The sequence below is a fragment of the Plectropomus leopardus genome, chromosome 9 (assembly GCF_008729295.1).
Source record: "Plectropomus leopardus isolate mb chromosome 9, YSFRI_Pleo_2.0, whole genome shotgun sequence".
Classification (NCBI taxonomy): Eukaryota; Metazoa; Chordata; class Actinopteri; order Perciformes; family Serranidae; genus Plectropomus; species Plectropomus leopardus.
In genome coordinates, this window is record NC_056471.1 from 10,889,489 (window position 1) to 10,903,221 (window position 13,733).

Below are 13,733 nucleotides of genomic sequence, written 5' to 3' on the forward strand. Positions count from 1 at the left end.
TGACTCATAGTAACAAAAGCACAGGTGTTACTAATAACACTGAGGTCTCCGTCTTATTCATGTGTCCCTGTGAGCCGTGAGAGTGTGACAGTGAGCCAGTGTGCACAATACCAGGATCCTGAAAGAAGTTGTTTACTAATTATTTTATTTACAACTGTGCTTTTTCTATTGGCATGTCAAAATGTCCTATGTAATAAATACCTTTTGTTTAACTTGCACAACTTGTGACCTGCATGTCACAAATCATTTAGGAGAGACCAGATTCTCCACTGCCACTGTCAGAGGTTGTGTGCACGGGTGAACTGACACTTTATCAGATTGTATGTATGACAGCTATGTGTGTTGTTCTGTGCGCAGCAGCAGTTCCTGTATATGATGGTCGAATTAATTATGACAACTTGGTTTAATTACAATAAACAAATGAGACCGCTTGTGTCTTCTTAATTGCTTTACAGAAGAGGATAAACACGTCTTGCTATTTACATAAAACCTTTAAGTCCCTCCACCATCTGCTATTGAAAGGGACGTGCAATAAACAGTTCCTGGAAAATCACTTCATTTGTTTTTTTTTTGTTTGTTGCACATTACTTAATGATGTTAGGGATATACCTGTGAGGTGAATGTGCTATAGCAACGATAACTTTGTGGGGCGTTAATTGACATGTTACCCAACTGTCCCACTATCTAATCATTTTGAATATCAAGCCTGCCGTATCTGTATGAATGTTCTGCCTCTGCTTGCAAGCATTTAGGATCAATCAAAACAAATTAACGTTCTGCACTGCTAACAGGGTCAGCCCAAATGAGATCGGACATGCTTACAGGGACGGTCAAGGGGAAATAAATGATTAAGTGGACCCCGGGCTGTCAATCTTACTGACCAGTTTTTACAAGTGAACTGAGAATCCTTGCAAATGAAGAAGTGGAAACCGCATGACATAACTGTTGTCTTGGACATGTGGCCAGAGGGAGAAAAAAAAGAGAGAATAAAAATACAGTGTTAAAATGGTTAACATTAGTATTGCAGACAGTGGACTGTAATTATTACACACAGCCCGTATCAGTGGCCTGAGAGAGAAGCATATGCCCAGGCCTAGGAAATCATTAAAAAAAAAAAAAAAGAATAAGAAAATTTTGGATGCAAAGTTATTAATTTTATAATCATGAAATCCCTCAGAAACCTTTGAGACTGGTTTGAATAACCACTCTTTGCCTCTTTATTCCCCTTTTCCTCTCACACTCACACACACACAGGGTTCAATATCATGGCTCATGTGCTGCAGTATACATTGCAGGCAATGAAGTTGACAGCTCCTCCCCATGAAAGCAACCACGCATTACATATTTGCCCAGGGAAATCAGCGCTGGTCCAATCAATTTGGACCTTCGTGTGTGTGTGTGTGTGTGTGTTGTCAGCTGCACAAACCTTTACTGCCGCAGCTGCACGGGGTGCCATGAGCTCGTTAAAACAGCAGCTCTAATGATCTCAATTGCCGCCTGATGCAGTCTGACTGACTCGATACTTGCAGAGAAAGTCTAGGAAAGTGGGAGAGAGAAGCAGAGGTGGAAAGGTCAGCGAGAAGTCATGGTAGAAGAGACAGGAGAAAGAGCACAGTCAATAAAAAACAGACAAACTTGAGACTTTTCAAGCAAGCAGGAACTGTCTCACACACAACACTCTTGGCCATTCAACAAAAAAACTCTGAGTAAACACTTCATCGTTGCCCGAAACATGACTCCTAGTCAAACCATACGGAAAAATCACACTTGCTGGTTGCCTGTTAAACCTCGAAGCTTCTCTTCCGCGGCGCACATCTTTCTGCTTTGATCACATGGCAGAACTGTTTACAGCAACACTCAAAACAGCATTCCCCCCCAGGTGTCCTGCGGTTTGGATGGAGTTATGATTCAGTAGTGAGCCTGATATATAGCGGTCTGCTCTAGCTGTGGAGAGTACACAAGTGTGAGTAATACTGGTGGACGTGCCCACTGTTACTGGGTCAGCCACGCATGCACACACTGCGTATACAAACTCGCTGGGATGTCTACTGTCACAACTACAGTATACATGTAGCGTACTGTAACTGTATTACAACATTGCCTTGATCTTTTTGATTAAGGACTATGGATGAAGGTCATAGTCGATCTGCATGAGAGCCATCACAATGCAAGAAAATACAATAAAACAGACAAAAACACAAGAAAATAATGATTATAAGAACATTATATTGGAGAGAAGACAGACATCTCTACAGCCGATATCGCCAACACTCAACAATTCATACTAAAACAGTCTAGACTGATAAATACCACAACAGGTAAGAGGAAAAATTATATATTTTTGATTTTGCGGGGACTGTCCCTTTAAGACTTTTGGTAACTGCCAGTGAAGTTTGCTAGAAAACACTCCATGTGCAGCAAAACCAATGCAAGTTGCTTTGATAAAGAGGTCACTCAAAAACAGTGGTAGCTCCTTCCTGTTTCATTACTCCCTTGCAAAAAAACTAAAAAGATCTGCTGATGTAAAAATGCTGAAAATGACTACTATCTTCTTTGGTGGATGCATTTTTGACCAATGGCGTCAGTGCTAACCTCTGTGACAAATAATTTGCTGCAGCTTTTTTGGAAAATATCCACCACGTTTCCCCAGTTTAACGATTATAATGTGAAGAAGCAGCAGGAAATGTTAACACTGCAGAAACAATCAATTTTACGTTTACCACTACTGTTAGGCACATTTAAATCCAGCACGAGTGGCGGACTCTGCCACTGACAATAAAAAAGCTACATTGAGAGGTCACAATTGAAAAATATTCGAAAAACAATGCTTACCATTAATAACATCAAATATGGGGGCTGACTTCACGAAAACCTTAAAGGTGAAGTACACAAGAATTAGTGGGATTTGGTGGCGTCTAGTGGAACACTGCAGATTGCAACCAGCCAAAACTTCTCTCCGGCTACAATGCCTTCAGTGTTCCTGATCAGGAGGTTTTTATCAGGAGTTAAATTATCCACAGAGGTCTCCTTCTCTAAAAAAAATAAACAGGACGGGTGATTAAAAGCACTAAAAACACTAAATAAAGCAGTTTCACTTTACAAATCAGTGTGTCACCGACCCTGTTTGGCATGTCGCTGCAAGCAGGTTGGCCACAAGATGCTAATGAATGATCACCTTTCTCTGATAAATCCAGAAATTTAAATGGTTTTCACCATGAGAGGAATCATCTGCAGAGGTCTAAACCAGGCTTGACTTTGCCATGACACGAAAACGCGATTGGTCGTATTTGGAGCCAGTGTTTGTCCATTTTAAGCCACTGTAATAATATGGTGGTGTAACATGGTGATCTCCTTGAACGAGGACCCGCTCCCTATGTACATCTCGTTCTAAGGAAACTAAAACACATTTACTCTTATCTTAGGGTGATTATACATAAAAGACACATTTTTAATTTTTGCCAATATATCCCCTTAAATCATGCACAGACTTTTATGGATTGTAATTTTAACAGACAGATACCAGAATGATATTAATCTTTTCATCTTATTCTCCACATAAAGTGAGTAAGGCTAAAATGGGATCCTTAAAATAGCACACAAATTATAAATAATCCAGATATATGTTTTTGTGATTTAGTTAATGTTGTGAAATGGGGAAAAATATGAGCCTGTGGCTACTCACACAGATTCCCATGGTTTTTAACTACAGTGAAACCAATTGAGCTCCTCCATGAGGGGATGAGTCCAGAATATTGACTAATGTACTGTGAAATGTTGAAGGGCTACAGCTGCAGCAGTGGGATTTGTTTGGAACAAACAAGGGAGAAAATGTAGCTCATTCCTCATAAAGTAACTAGAAAAGGGTCTGTGAAGGTTTGTGAAGGTCAAAGCACATTCAGGCTGCTGAGAAATCCATTTCCTATTCAGCTAAAATGTCCCTTGTGTTTTATTGACCCATATCTTTCAAGTCGCCAACCCCATCCCATGGTCACCCCAAGTGTCTTAGTGCCAAAATTGGAGAGCAGCAGCGTGTCTTTCAATGAGGTGGGGCAGCACGTCCTACTGTATACATCTGTACCTGTTTATGTGTGGCGAATACCTTCTTTTCCTATTAGTGTAAATTCTGCATGTGCAAATTGCTGTATGAGCTGCTCAAGTGTTTACCATGTGGGTTTTTTGTCTATTGTGCATGAATGCCCATTAGTGTGTATGTGTGTGTGTGTGAGAGAGAGAGAGAGAGAGAGAGAGAGAGAGAGAGCATGTGTGTCTTAGAGTGCTGAATTTGTGCTTTGCTTTGAAGGACAGGGAAGGAGGGATGGGAAGCCAATCTGTTCCTCTGCAGATTAACTCTCTCATTCCAGACCCCTCTTTTCTCCAAAACACCCACTATCTCCAGCGTCTGTCTTTCTCCCTCCTCCTCCTCCCCCCTCATCACTCCCTCCAGCTTCTCCCTTATTGCTTCTCTCTGCTTCTCTCTCTCTCTTGCTCTCTGTCAATCAGGCTACCTGCATGGGCTCCTGTGTATTTGTGTGGGAGAGCGATGGATCTGTAGCCGTGTAGGCAGCACACAGATCCACCCCCGTTTTGAGTGCGTTAGCCTCGACATCAAAAGCTTCTCTCTTCAGAAAGGGGCAGCGTGAGAGAGACTGTGGGGGGACAGAGCAAAACTGAGGGCACGACTGTGAGAAAAGGAGTCCACTTTTTTGCTTCATTCACCGAGTAGAAGTGAATGAAGGAGCAGGACATTGTTTCCTGTCCAATTAGCCAAGCATCCAGCCGCTTCCTGTCTATTCTGCAAGTGTGTAGCGAGAGGCTAAAAGAGAGAGATTACGGTGAGAAAGAGACAGCGAGAGAATGAGGGCATGTGAAGGAATGAATAACACACCTTCATGACCCCTGGGAACTACTCACATCTCCTCCTCCCCCCAGTCAGGCTGGAACAAGGGGAGAGGGAGAAAGAGGAATGATAAAAAAAAAAAAGATAGAGAACTGTGAAATATGAATAGAGAAACCTTGGGTTGGAAGTGGTGGTGGTGGCAGATGAAGAGAAAGAAAACCCTGTGGGGTTCTGCTACCTCTCCCACACATTTCTCTTTTTTAAGTTTGAAGTGTGTCCTTCTGCTATTGAATTTTAAACTGAAGGCACTAAAAGGAAAACAAACAAGAAGTCGGAGGGAGCTCGGACAGGTTAGCGGTAGAGGTGTTGTAGATGTAATGTACTGTAGTGCAACGTGCAGCAGGGTGGCGTGAGGTTGGATGAGAGGAGTCAAGGGGAGCTGTAGGGAAACAGCGAGGGTGCTAGCACTCCGCATGCTTTCATTAGCACTCTAAATGCTAATGAATAAGTTCATAGCTTTGAAGATGCAGCTATGTTAAATATGCATGGGTTATCCAACACAGTGCATAGAGTGGGAAAAAAGGGGTGAAAGAGGAAGGGAGACATAAAGATGGAGGGGAGATGGAGAGAAAGGAAGGAAAGGAAGGGAAGGAGATGGGGATGTCTCCTTTTCCTCTTGTAGGACATCATTTCTTTGTTAACGGCCTTATGAAAACCCAAAACATCCTCATGGAAATACTTTAACAAAACTGATGAAATGACAATTGCCGCCTTAATTGTTGCAAATAAGAGTTAGAGTGACTTTTCATAGTGCTCTCGTCCGCTCTCGTCCCCGCAGGGACAGATGCAGAGTCAGTCATTAGTGTTAAGTCAAAAGACATTAAGCCAAGCTGCTTGTGGTGCAGTAATGACCCAGCAGTTTGAAGCGATGACAACAGCAACTAGGGACAAATCTCAGCGGAGAACGGCTTCATTTTCTTCCTCCCTGCAGGAAGGAAAAGTGTAGTTTGGCTCGGGGAAGCACTAGATAAGTACATCACACACTCCTCACACACAGACACCCTCAGATTAAAAAAAATGGACTATATGCATGCTATTAACATTATCTGAATTTTTTGCACGTTTGAGGCCTCTCACTTTGTGCTTTGCTGTAATGTTTGAACTCTGCAGCTCAAATTGAATAAATGCATGCATAATGTCATTTAATTGAACATCACAGTATGCTGGTCATTAACAGGTTAATGGCTTTCCATTAATACCCCTGCAAAAGTGACAGGGGGGTGGAGGCGCTTCTTCAATTTGATTTCCAATTAATATGTATGAGTGGACCTGTATGAGAGAGATGATATGAAGACACATTATCAGAGCTGAACAGGGGTGACAAAGCCATCTGATGACTTGGCTTAAAGAGGAAGTGACCATACTATTAATGGTCGCACCACCGATACAGAAGAGCAAGGACAAAGGCAAGTTTATTTGTGTAGCACCTTTCACAAACAAGATTATTCAAAGTGCTTTAAATAAGACAAAAAATGGCATTAGGACAAGATATTAAAGTGCAGTGCAAGACATGAATAAAGATTCTCAAATTTAATTTAATAAAATGTAGGGGCAAACAGAGGAGCCTTAAGCCTTGATATAAAAGAACTGAGAGATGGAGCATGTCTTGGATTTGTGGTGCATAAATACAGAATGCTTATGCGTGCGTAGTTTTGACTCTGGGGCAATAGCATTTAGTGCTTTATAAACTGTGCTGTATGAACCATTATTAGCATTTTAGAGTAAATTCTTTGACAAATAGGAAAACAGTGTAAAGATGTGAGTCCTGGAGTGGTGTGATCCGTCCTTCTGATTTTAGTTAGGACTCTTAGCTGCAGCATTCTGAATCAATTGCAGCTGAAAATTTTAAAGACAGCCTCACAGTAGTCGAGTCTACTTAAGATAAACACATAGACAAAATTTCTAAATCCTACACCCTTTAACACTTGGTGTATTCTTCAGGTGATATTAGTTAGATTTTGTATTTTTCTTAATTTGGCGACTGAAATTTAGATCTAGGTCCAAGATAAGATGAAGATGTCTGGCTCGCTTTGTGGTCTTTAATATTCAGTGTTGGGGAGTAACTAGTTATATGTAACTAGTTACAGTAATTAAATTACAAAATAAATGTCGGTGTAATTCTGTCACTCCTGAGAAAAAAAAAAATGCAATTAAATTACGGTTACTAAACATTTTGGTGATTATAAATGAGTTACATGTGAAAGAAATATTTTCAGTAAAAAATTTATGGTGAATACAACAGTCATTCTATTGCTCTACTGTGCAGAAATGCCTTCGTTGGGCATATTTTTGGACAAAGCAGGTCGGCAAAGCCGTTGAGACAAAGTTTAGCACAAAATGTATGCAATTGTGTTTTTAAGTCTTTTCAGCTTTATTGTCCTGTTGAAAACATTTGTTAGGAAAGTAATCAAAAAGCAAGCAAATGTAATAAGCAACAGCAATTTTGCTATGAAAATTCTGGTGGGGCCACATAATGTTCACACAGGAAATTTGATTATGCAAAGAAAACAGCATATAACTATTTAATTACCTCACAAAAGTTATATGACTTATTACTAATAAGTTATACTACTTTGATTAAGTAATTAGCAGGGTAACAAGTAATCTGTAACCTATTACATTTCAAAAGTATCCTTTCCAACACTATTTACGTTAATGACTTCAGCACTGACTTTCAATAGTCATGCCTTAGTTCCAAAAACAATAAACTTTTTATCTTTGGATTGGATGTTACATCCAATGACTGATTTGTTCAATACACCTGCCGAGGGCTTGTACAGAACCATAGTCACTTGATGATGTGTATGTAAGTCTGTGTGTTGTCCATATAAGTATAACAAGACCAAATCTAGTGGGAGCAGGTAAATGTTAAACACAAGAGGCCTAAGAAAGGAGCCTTGGGGAACTCCACCATCATTTTTGTATGCCCAGATGTGTAATTATCTCTTGACACAAAGTAGTCTAAATAGGATTCAAACCATTTGAGCCTTATGCTAGAAAATCCCAGCCAGTTTTGCAGTCTGTCCAGTAATATTTTGTAAGCAGGGAAGAAAAGAGGAAGATGGGAGAAGAGATGGAATAGATGGAGGGATTGAGTCTAAAAACAGATTTCAGGACATATGGTACACAAAGCTGGATAGGTGACTGCTGAAATATGCTGATGGCAAGCATGAGAGCCAGAGAATCCAGGGAAGTTGGATAAAAGGTTTAAAAGTTGAGCAGAATTTGCATACGTAGGCAGTGGAAGCAAAATAAGACCCTACATTTCAGCATAAATCCCATGGAATGAGTCGTTTTGCTGGGGGAATACTTTGATGTCAAAAATGCAGCGCTTACTGTAACATAGCCTATGTAAATGATAACAGTGGGGCATCTACTTTTTTCCCCATGCATTGATATGGATGTTAATGGCCAGCTATTTGTCTACTCACAGTTGACAGCATTAAAGAACATTACTCCTCCATCTGTACCGCTGCTCTCTGTGTTATGAATTATGCCGTTTAAATGGGTTGCCTCCTTTAGACGAGCTCTGGGCAGGGTCTGTGGAGAGGCATCTAATGGCAGCTAAATGAATTCATGCCCAGATAAGGCGTAGGCTGCAAACACAGCAAAGCAACAACAGCTGTCAGAGACAGAGAGGGAGGCAGAAAAAAAGAGAGAGAAGGGGACAGAAGAGGAGAGAGCGAAAAGGGACCAGAGCTGGAGAGAAGTACAAAGATGTAAAAACAAATGGAGTGTGTGAGCGGAAAATGAGAAAAAATCTGTGCTGTGCTATCTAGCCTCTCAACAAGTGAGGAGGTGTGTGGGAGAGAGCAGAACAGGGAGTGACATTAGTTGTGAGGAAATCTATTGATTGCCACAGCAGGCATTATTCTCCAAGTCAAGAGACTAAAGCAAATAATGGAGGGGGATTTGATGGATGGCATTTGATGTGATTTTGAATTTCTCCTCCAGGGGACCATTGATTTGTACTGGTTGGTGCTAACATTTGGAGGCTAAAACTCAGTTTTACAGGAAAAAAACAAATTCTTTCCACATGCTACCCGTTTACCAGTGGCCTTTCAAACTGCAGCCAGAGCTGTTGTCGCTCTCTGTTAATTCTAATAGGAAGCAGGAGGACAGCAAGGCAAAAAAAATAGAGATCAAATCAATTCAGTCCTTCCTAGAAAGATGTGTACTTTGCTAAACCGCTGCTGACATGCAGTCATGCTTTAGCCCAGAGCAAGCAGAGATACGCCGGAGGGGAGAGGAAGAGAGGCAGAACATATACCAACAAATGAGTAGGGGGGCGGCAGCTCAGCGATGGAGAGGAGGGGAGGGAAGCATTTATGTATGATGGATGAGAGGTGGAGTGGGTTGCAGACTGTCAGATGTTCCCTTTATCTCTCTTATGCGATTTTGACACGCAGAGTGAGGGAAGGTTGGACAGGAGGAGGGTGGGAGGACTGAGGAGCGAAGATGGAGGGCGGCGACTGAATACAGGGAGGAGGGGAAATGAGGGAAAGGAGGAGGAGATGCTATCACATGTATTACCTGGCAGAATGTTGCTAGCACCTCTGCTCATCTTTAATGAGGCTAGGAGGAACATTATGCAAATGAGCCTTAATGGAGCGTGGACTGCAGCCCCAAGGCAGGGTCACCGATCACTACATCTCCGTCTTCCTCCTCTTCCTCTCTCCGTCTGCCCGCCCTCTTTCTCCGTCCTCCTCATCGTTCAATTTGTCTGTGTCCTTACATCCCCTCCTCTAATTTTCTCCTCAATGCCCTCCCTTACTTCCTAATCTCCCCTAAACTCGTCCCTGTTTTTGCTTCTCCGGCCCATCCTCATCATCCCATTCTCCTTTTCAGAAAGCGAGACTGTGTCATCGATCTCCACTTCAGACATGCTGGCTGATCAGAAGATGAATAGGGCCCTCATGATGTAAAGATGAGATTCATTGCAGAAAGCCTGCTTTAAACTAGCATCTGGTGAAGAGGAGGAAAAGGAGAGACGGTGGAAACACAAGCAATGAAGAGGAGGAAATGAGCAAGAGGGAGCTGTAGAGAGGCTTTGGCGCATCTCAGATGGAATTTCGAGGGCCATCCCTGAATGATGGCTCATCGAGCCTCATTCCCCGCGTCATATCTAATTGCTTTTAGATCTGTTCCTATGGAAACTGCAGTTCTCTTTTAAGCTGCTTAGGGGGGGATGTTTCATCACCTTTTCTCTTGGGGGTTGGTGCCACTGCTATACGTGTATGGTTTGGATGAGCAAACTGCAGAGGGATAAGCTCACTGGGCCCACATGGAAAAGATATGAGAGACGAGCGTGGGATATAGGCGTCATATTTCACATACATGGAAATACTGAATGCATACCTCGTTGTCACACGAGACAATAGCAAATAGAAAAAAGAATGAATATGCATTGACAAGCATGTACAGAGACATATTGTGTGTGTATGATATGAACAAACACAAACGCACACACGTGCACACACAAACAAACAATCACAAGAAATGACTTCTCTATTTAGCTGCTTCTAAACAGCACAAAAACATACTTTCAGTTGTGTATGTATCAAGGAATCTCTCATTGGTTGTATCTCGAAGCTACAAAATAACAACGCTGCTGCAATAAAACGGTGTGCTTCATTGTGTGTTACGTGATAATAGTCTGGAGGTGTTATTATGGTGGGTTTGTAAGCGCAGATGTTATAGATTCTGCTATTGCCTCCCTGCAAGATCATTCTTTTATGTGTTCCTTTCATTCCTCCACCACAAGCATTTGTTATTATGCAGCCGCCCCCTAAAGTGATGGAAGAAAGTTTACTGGTAATTGTTGCATGATTGATAAAAAAACAGAGGGAGAAAATAGAAGGAAGCATTTATTCTCTGTTATGTTTGTCTTTACTTTACAATGCCTTAGTGTTTTGTTTCCTTCCTCGCTGTGAGAATGTTAAATATTTCCCATATTTGTATAAGCCATTCACTCTTACTCTTGTTCATCTTCAGAAGTGGCAAATTCATAGTGAGTAATGTCGGTTTAATTACAATATTCTCCCCAAAAGCCCTAAGCAATTTTTTTCTAAATTAATATGCCTGGTGGGGAGTAAAACGTCAGGGTGCAAATTGCAGTAATATACAGTATTGGAGACGCATTACCAAATTCATTGGTAAAGGTAATGCAGTGTCTCAGTATGAAGGATGTTTTCCTACGTATGACCTTCAAGTAGTAAGTGGTCTCAGCAGAGGTGCAGAGGATCCTTGGTCGTTTCTGGGTAAACAGTGATTATATTTGCATCTGGCATTTGCAACTCTACTGGCTTAAAGGGATATTTTGCTGATTTTCAACCAGCTTTGAATTAAAACAATGTGGGAAGTATGTGTAGATGAATTGTGGTATACTTCCCTCAATCTAACCTAAGTCTACAAAACCCTACTACCCACGTGGCGAAACACGTCATTTGGAAGGTAGCGTTTCACTGGCTCTCTGGGTGTTGCTCAAACTACAGGACGCTTCTGTATTTTCGTATCATCTGCCACATATGCTGCCAACAGCGCGGACAAAGAGAATACAGCCCCTTTCTCTTTCTCTCAAACTCTGACCAAAATCCAATAAAACGGTAAAACTAGGCAATGCTGATTGAATATAAATCAAGATTATGTTACTGCACTGCTTATTTATCTCTTTAAATGTCCTGTTTAGCTGCAATAGCGAGAGATTGTGAAAAGGAAGTGTGTGCCATGCTGTTTCCTGCACAGTGAAAATGGAGGCCAAAAAATCGGAGATCAAAAAGTAAAACTAAGCAGTTTCTGTTTCTGAGTTGTCCGTTTGTCTCCTAAAATGTTTTCATAAACATGTTTTAGCTTACTGATTAACTGTAATACAAGATCACCAGCTGCCATTGTTTCACATGGACCAGTAAACATCACCCACCAGCAGGAGCGTCTGGTAAGGCACAATGCTGGTATTTGTAGGTTTTCTACCACTTGAGTAACAGCATCCTTTTTCTCAGTTTTCTCTGGTCGTGTGGCACCAGTTTCAAAAGTATTTGCATCTTTCTACTGCGTAGATGGCCTAGTTTTATGTGAGTATATCACTTCAGTCAATTCAGTCAAGTGGTCAGTCTTTGTGTACATAAAGGCCCAGACACACCACACCAACATCAAAGAACTAGCAAAAAAGAGACTGTCGCATCACCTCACGCTGCCTGAAACACTGCAAAGACTACATCTGATGGCCAAGCATGAATGTTTTGTACCTGCATAAGCGGAAATGACTCCCTACCAGTACACTGGGGTAGTCTGTGATTGCTATTAAAAAGGGAAAGTGGAATATCATCATGATGCTAGTTACCCAGTTAGCACATTAATGACACAATCCAATGGTGAAAGATCAACACATATTTATCATGCCATACACAAACCGCTAAGAAATATTTCTACAAAAGAGCTCAAGGTCTAAAGAAAGATAAGCCTACTTAATAAAGCAACTGTGTTTCAACCTCATTTCCTCTTGATTTCAGCCCTTTCTTCACTTTGCTGTTTCTCTTCTTGTGCACTGAGCTAAACTGCCAATCAGACAGACCAACAGGCACTGACGTGGGCCAAAAGTACAGGCCCAAGCTTAAACACTAGGGCAACAGCCCACCGATAGCACAAAACTGACTGAAGGCTGACCGTCAGCTTGGTGTGCCAAGGCATGTTGTGGCTTAAGAATTACAAGCCAAAGGGGCTTACTCTCTCCACCATAGAGCTAAGTTTCCCTGTAGATGGCCTTTTGTTCATGCCTTCATAGGCAGCATCATAGAAGCAGAAGATCACCCCTCGTTCTTGCAGCCTTCCCTTTGTTCAGCCACTCTAAACCTGAGAGGGTCATTGTTTGCTGTACAGGAGCGCTTCATTTAATTCCAGCCCCCCTTGTGTTTATCTTAGCTGGGGACTGATGATGGAGGAGGATATATGAGGGCTTTCTAGCATCAGCCCCTTAGTGGACTGCTTGTCTCCAACCTGGTACTCAGTTTTCAGGGATTCCTAAAGTTTGCTTTCTGGAGACTCTTCAGAGTGTCCTTTCAAGAGGAAGTAGTTGCTCTTGAAGATAAGTTGCTGATTACTAAACTGTAATAGGAGGACAGGAGCGACAGTTACTACTCTGCTCATTTTGTGGCATCCAAGAAGATAGGAGACAGAAGGCATAACTGGATTTGATCCACTGATTTTCACAAGGATTTCACCACTGGCTGACGAGACAAAGATACAAAAATCCACTTTTATAATGTGTCAGTGGTTCCTAGGAAGAGCAAGTTTCCTCTATCTTACCTTTCTGAGAGTAAAGCAATTTACTGTTTGGCTGGTTCCTGGTGCCTGGAACTCAAAGTGAATACAGTGCATAAGACGCTGTATCATCAGTTAGGTAATGCCTGTCTTTTTCCACCAGGATGCCCACTCTATTGTGGCCAGGTTAAAAGAATGAGCCAAGTTATGCAGACTTAGCACTGAGGGTTTGGGTGCAACTAATTATCTTCTCGGACGTCATGCACCTCTGTGATCTGATGTTGGCAGCTCATCCTGTGGTGCCACATGGGCTAATGGAGTGATCCAGTTCTAGTGGGAGCATAACCTCTTGGCAGTCATGTACACTACCTTGATTGAGGTGTATCATTGGGGCCTGCATCAAAAGGCAGAGTGTCAAGGGTTTCGGCCATAATCTCTGTTCACAAGGCAAAGATTCAGCTGCAACTGGTTGTCCTCCTGGTTAATCCCCCCAATATCAGAGAGTGTTGTCGCGGTGCGATGGCACATTTAGTAGGTAAGTAGGTGATGTCGACAATTTGATGGCTTCCAGAGGTGTTGC